Genomic DNA, 5,935 nt, shown 5'->3' with positions numbered 1-5,935 from the left:
TTATTGGCATTGCCATGTAGTTGAGTGTGATATAGGGTATCTTCAGAGCGAGAAAGCTTTCAGTTTTAAAATGTTTCATGGTTACATTTAAATAAGTTTTCCACTTCGTCTTTTTCTCTTTGGTTTCTCTCCCACGTCCGTTTTCATGTGTCTCTCACAGCACCTGATTGTGAAGAAGGTAGCGATCACATCAGATTTCGCATCACTTATTTACGGGTTTCTCTCCAGTGGTGAGTTTCACTGGTTCGGTCTATCACATTCACGATTGAATGTGGAGAGGCAGCATCAACACAGATCGCACTAGTACGGTTTCTCTCGCCGTGTTGTATTCTCATGGTGTGTCTTACATGACTCAGATAGAGAGAATGGCAGCATCACAACAGCTCGACACTTATATGGTTTCTTCTCCCGTCGTGATGTTCTCATGTGTGTATTTCACAGAACTCAGGACAGGGAGAAGGCAGCATCTAGACACAGCTCACACTTTATAGTGGTTTCTCTCCCGTGTGTTGAGGGTTCTGCATGTGTGGTCTTCACAGAAACTCAGACAGGAGAAAGCAGCATCACACAGCTCACACTTATACGGTTTCTCTCCCGTGTGAGTTTTCATATGTGTCGTCACACTACCCAGAGTGGAGAAGGCAGCATCACACAGATCGCACTTATACGGTTTCTCTCCCGTGTGAGTTCTCATGTGTGTCTTCACATCACCTGATCGTGAGAAAGCAGCATCACACAGATCGCACTTATACGGTTTCTCTCCCGTGTGAATTCTCATGTGTGTCGTCACATGACTCAGACAGGAGAAGGCAGTATCACACAGATCACACTTATATGGTTTTTTCCCAGAATGAATTGTCACGTATTCCATCGTGCTTCAGGGAAGGCTGCCACGTACTGGTCACATGCGTGAGAGTTCTCCCCTGCCTGGTGCTCAAGTTGCGACCACGTGTTTTACTTCGAATATGGCCTCGTCACACGTAGAATCAAGATCCTATATAGGCTGTCCTACAAATCAGTAAAGAGAATGAGAATGCATGGTGTGACTATGTATTGACGAATGTGTGCTGATGTAGAGCAAAAAACGAGCCCTAGTCATGTTCCCAAATCAGCTGTTAGTTCTTAAGATATAAACATTATCATCTAAACATATCACGTGCTATTCTTCAATTGTGAGGTCAAGCACATAAAACATCATGAATATAAATATGCTGAACTATCGCGATAAACATCAGCTTATCCAGCTTCTCAGATCGCCGTGGCTCGAAAGTGCGCCGACTGGCATGCTCCAAAACAGGCGGAGGGTGTATGGGGGTCCTCCCCCAGACAATTTTGAAAATATAGATCGCAGAAGATGGTATTTGCGGCACCTTTGAGTACATGTACAGCCTTCATTCTGACTACGACAATTCTCTTTTTAGTAGAACAATTCTTTTTTTTAACTCTGATCAACATGGATCCCCACTCCCCCCCCCAACTACGCCACTGCCCAAAAACATACTGTAGGAGTGATATCTTTAAATTTATTTTATTTCAACCTGTAAACTTAATACTTTGCATGAATCAGGACGGTCATCGTGACTAGTTAATCTTCTTTTGCATGAGTCTTGACATTAGCAAAAAAAAATGGTTAAAACAATGCAAGACATCAGGTTTCAGGGTATTCACTCATACTTAATGAGTCATACTGCAATAATATTATTATATATCAATTGGTCCACTTATGATCAGATCATTCAGATGTATAATAATATTATTGCAGTGTGACTCATATGACTGGATACTAAATGACATTGGCTACAATTATCACTATATACCCATTAAATAGAAATTCAAGCTGCAACTGAATATATCATGCAAAATGTATTCCAGGTCTCATTGAATCAATGCCAATGGAACACAGAACTTTGTATAGAATCCAAACCTAAGCTCCTTTAATCATTGTCATTTGAATAGAATCCGTTTTGTATAAAAAAATTATATTAACAACTGGAACAGCTATACTTACTGACTCACTGCATGTTTTTTTTAATTTTTAATAAGTTTGACATGGCTAACTATAGAATACCTCTATTATCGCTGACACACTCGGTCCAGTTAGTCAATGTTTACCTCTCAGGCAGATTCGATTACATCACTGCCACAACAAATCTACCAGCAACAAGTCATTTGTCTCTTCAGAAAAAGCGTTTGTAGTGATACGCATACTTATTGGCCAAAGCACCCATATTACACGGCATTGCTGACCAATGAGAAGCCGCGAAACAACACTAGCTATGGACGCAATGCAGGCCGATCGACAGCCAAAAGAAATTCAATTCGCGGTCAGAAAAATATAAATAAAGTGCGTTTTTCGTCACATTTTTCTTGGTTGTCCACCGGACAATGTCTCAGGCTGGTTAGGTTGTCCGGCGCAAATTCTGGTTGTCTCGGACAACCGGACAACGCTTATCAGCTAACATTTCAGCTAATTATGGTCCAGAGAAGGCGCCCTTGAGGCGAAACGCACACAGCCAATCCGCTTCCTCTCCTTGTTATATTTAGCTCCTTGGTCTGCACAACAACACGATCTCTCCAACCCTACGAACAATGCCTCCTAAAAAACGTAAAATTGAGGATGAGCGCCGTGAATTTAATGACGAATGGATACACAAGTATTTCTTCACCAGTTCTAAGAATAAAGCGGTGTGTTTACTGTGCCAGGAGACGATTTCTGTGTTAAAGGAGTACAATTTGAAGCGGCACTACCAAACAAAACACGGGGATTTTGGTCGCAACATGACCGATGAAGAACGGAAGAAAACGGCTGTGGAATATGTTGCAAAATTGAACAAACAAGAAACTCTATTTAAGAAGCAATCATCAATTCACGATACTGCGTTGGAGGCAAGTTTTATTGTGGCATACCGAATTTCAAGACGTAACAAACCATTCTCAGATGGCGAGTTAATAAAACAATGCATGATGGATTGTGCAAGTGTTGTATGCCCGGAAATGAAAGGTAAATTCGAAAACATTTCATTATCGAAGAGGACTGTCGTGCGACGCATAGAAATAGTCAGTGAGGAGTTGACTCAACAGCTGAGGGATGCCAGTAAAGATTTTGTATGTTACTCGTTAGCACTAGGTGAGAGTACCGACATCCAAGATACTGCACAGTTACTAATTTTCGTACGTGGAGTGGATGAGAATTTCCGTATCACCGAAGAATTGATGTCACTAGAATCAATGAAAAATACAACAACCGGTCAGGATTTGTATGAATGTGTGGTCAATGCAATTGAAAAAAGTGCATTATCATGGGATAGATTGACAAGCATAACAACAGATGGTGCCCGGGCATTACGTGGGGAAAATGTGGGCATGGTTAAACTCATGGAAGACAAGATTAGAAAAGACAATCCTAACCAAGCCTTCTTGTCTTTCCACTGCATTTTGCACCAAGAAAATCTGCGTAAATCTGCACTTAACCTGAAGCATGTGGTGGATCGAGTGGTGAGTGTAGTAAACACCATCAGGTCAAGAGCACTCAATCACAGGCAATTCAGATCCCTACTGGAGGATATGGAGGCTGAGCATGGGGGTTCTCTACCACAACAATGTACGATGGCTCAGTCTTGGCAAAGTGCTAAAGCGAGTGTGGGACTTACGAGAAGAAATTCTGCTCTTTCTCTATATGAAAGGGATTGCTTGTGAATTTGTTACAAAAATGGACTGCATGATGAGTGGAAATATGAACTTATGTTTGCAGCTGATGTTTTTGAAAAGCTGAATGAGCTAAATGTGAAATTGCAGGGAAAGGAACTTTTGGCTCATGAAATGTATAAGCATGCCAAATCTTTTCAAGCAAAATTATCTTTGTTTTCAAGGCAAGCAAGTAAGGGCAAGTTCAACCATTTTTCATTGTTGGGAAAGAATTAAGTGCCTGCAAATGTGTGCTCAAAAATTAAGGATCATTTGAGAAGTTTGACTAAAGAGTTTGAAAGAAGGTTTGAGGATTTCAGACAGATTGAGCTTAAATTCAACTTATTAACTTCTCCTTTCTCTGCTGATGTTGATGCAGCACCTGATGAATTACAGCTTGAATTGATAGACATTCAATCTGATCATTCATTGAAGGAAATGTTTCACTCCCTACCATTAGTAGAGTTTTACAAGTCACTCTCTGTTCAATGCTTTCCCTGTTTAAGAAATTTTGCTGACAGATTATTCTCTATTTTTGGTTCCACTTACATCTGTGAGTTTTTCTTGCATGAAGATAAATAAGTCCAAGAACAGGTCCATGGTGTCAGACACAAACTTAAATGCAGTGATGAGAGTTTCTACCAGCAACCTTGTGCCAGACTTTAAAAGAATTGTAAAGCAGAATTGTGACCAGAAACATTTTTCCCATTAAATTGTTTGTGCTGGATTATGAATTTGTTTGTTTTTATTAACCATGCTGTCTCTATGTTGTATTATCTTAGAGCGCACCGCCCGATTTTGAAAGGTGCGGCCCTTTGACTTTTCATGGCCCACTGATGCGGCCCTCGCTCTGAAAAGTTTGCCCATCACTGCGTATATACCCATTAAATACAAATTCAAGCTGCAACTGAATGCAAAATGTATTCCAGGTCTCATTGAATCAATGCCAATGGAACACAGAACTTTGTCTAGAATCCAAACCTAAGCTCCTTTAATCATTGTCATTTGAATAGAATCCGTTTTGTATAAAAAAATAAAATTTTCTTCTCAACTCTAAGAAGTCTGTTTCAAAATTGATATTCTTAACAACTGGAACAGTTATACTTCCTGACTCACTGCATGTTTTATTTTTTATTTTTAATAAGTTTGACATGGCTAACTATAGAATACCTCTATTATCGCTGACACACTCGGTCCTGTTAGTCAATGTTTACCTCTCAGGCAGATTCGATTACATCACTGCCACAACAAATCTACCAGCAACAAGTATCAGAAAAAGCGTTTGTAGTGATCGATAAGTAGTTACCTGTTTACTCGCCGATGAAACTTGTCAAATTTGTTGTCGCTACGAACGTGAGTTGTTATACGCATACTTATTGGCCAAAGCAACACTAGCTATGGACGCAATGCAGGCCGATCGACAGCCGAAAGAAATTCAATTCGCGGTCAGAAAAATATAAATAAAGTGCGTTTTTCGTCACATTTTTCTTGGTTGTCCACCGGACAATGTCTCAGACTGGTTAGGTTGTCCGGCGCAAATTCTGGTTGTCTCGGACAGCCGGACAACAGGTGCGTTCACACTGGCGCGAATTAGCGGGCTGCAAAACCCGGCGAGCTATTTCCGCCTGTGTGAACAACGACACAATTAGCTCACTATTAGCTCCGCTATTAGCGGGCTTAGCAGCCGGGTTTTTCTTGTGTGTGAACGCGCCTAACGCTTATTTCGAGCAATGCTCGGTTATTCAATGCAATTGTGATTGTAAACACTTTAGTCAGGTCCCTTAGCTTCATGATCGTTACAGAGCTGACAAAAGCATCAAACTTGGCACAGTTGTAGCCTATGGCAGTACTATAAATATTAGAGGGGGTGCCCAATGTAGATATTCCTTAGAAATGAATTACAGATGATTGTATACAGCTGTTAACTCCCCCTCCCCCGCGCACGCATATGCCATTGCGCTGTGGCGATATGGATATGCGGTATCTCGGGAGTGAGAGTCTAGACACTCACTCTCGCGTGTCCTCTTCGCATCCACCACCTATTTTTTCTTTGTGACCCGTTGGGGACAGTAACCAAATAAAAATCGCACTCGATAAGTTGCGTTTGAAAAGCACTTTAATAAAGGCTACGACAATTCGTTACTCGAACGATTGGTAACCGATCACGACGCAAACACTATCGATATGTATACAAGTGAATATACACACGGGGAAAATATCCGGCTTCCAAACAAAACAAACCCAAATGCGT

The sequence above is a fragment of the Priapulus caudatus genome, unplaced genomic scaffold (assembly GCF_000485595.1).
Source record: "Priapulus caudatus unplaced genomic scaffold, Priapulus_caudatus-5.0.1 Scaffold1963, whole genome shotgun sequence".
Classification (NCBI taxonomy): domain Eukaryota; kingdom Metazoa; phylum Priapulida; class Priapulimorpha; order Priapulimorphida; family Priapulidae; genus Priapulus; species Priapulus caudatus.
The sequence above is the reverse complement of the archived record's forward strand: the minus strand, read 5'-3'. Positions refer to the sequence as shown.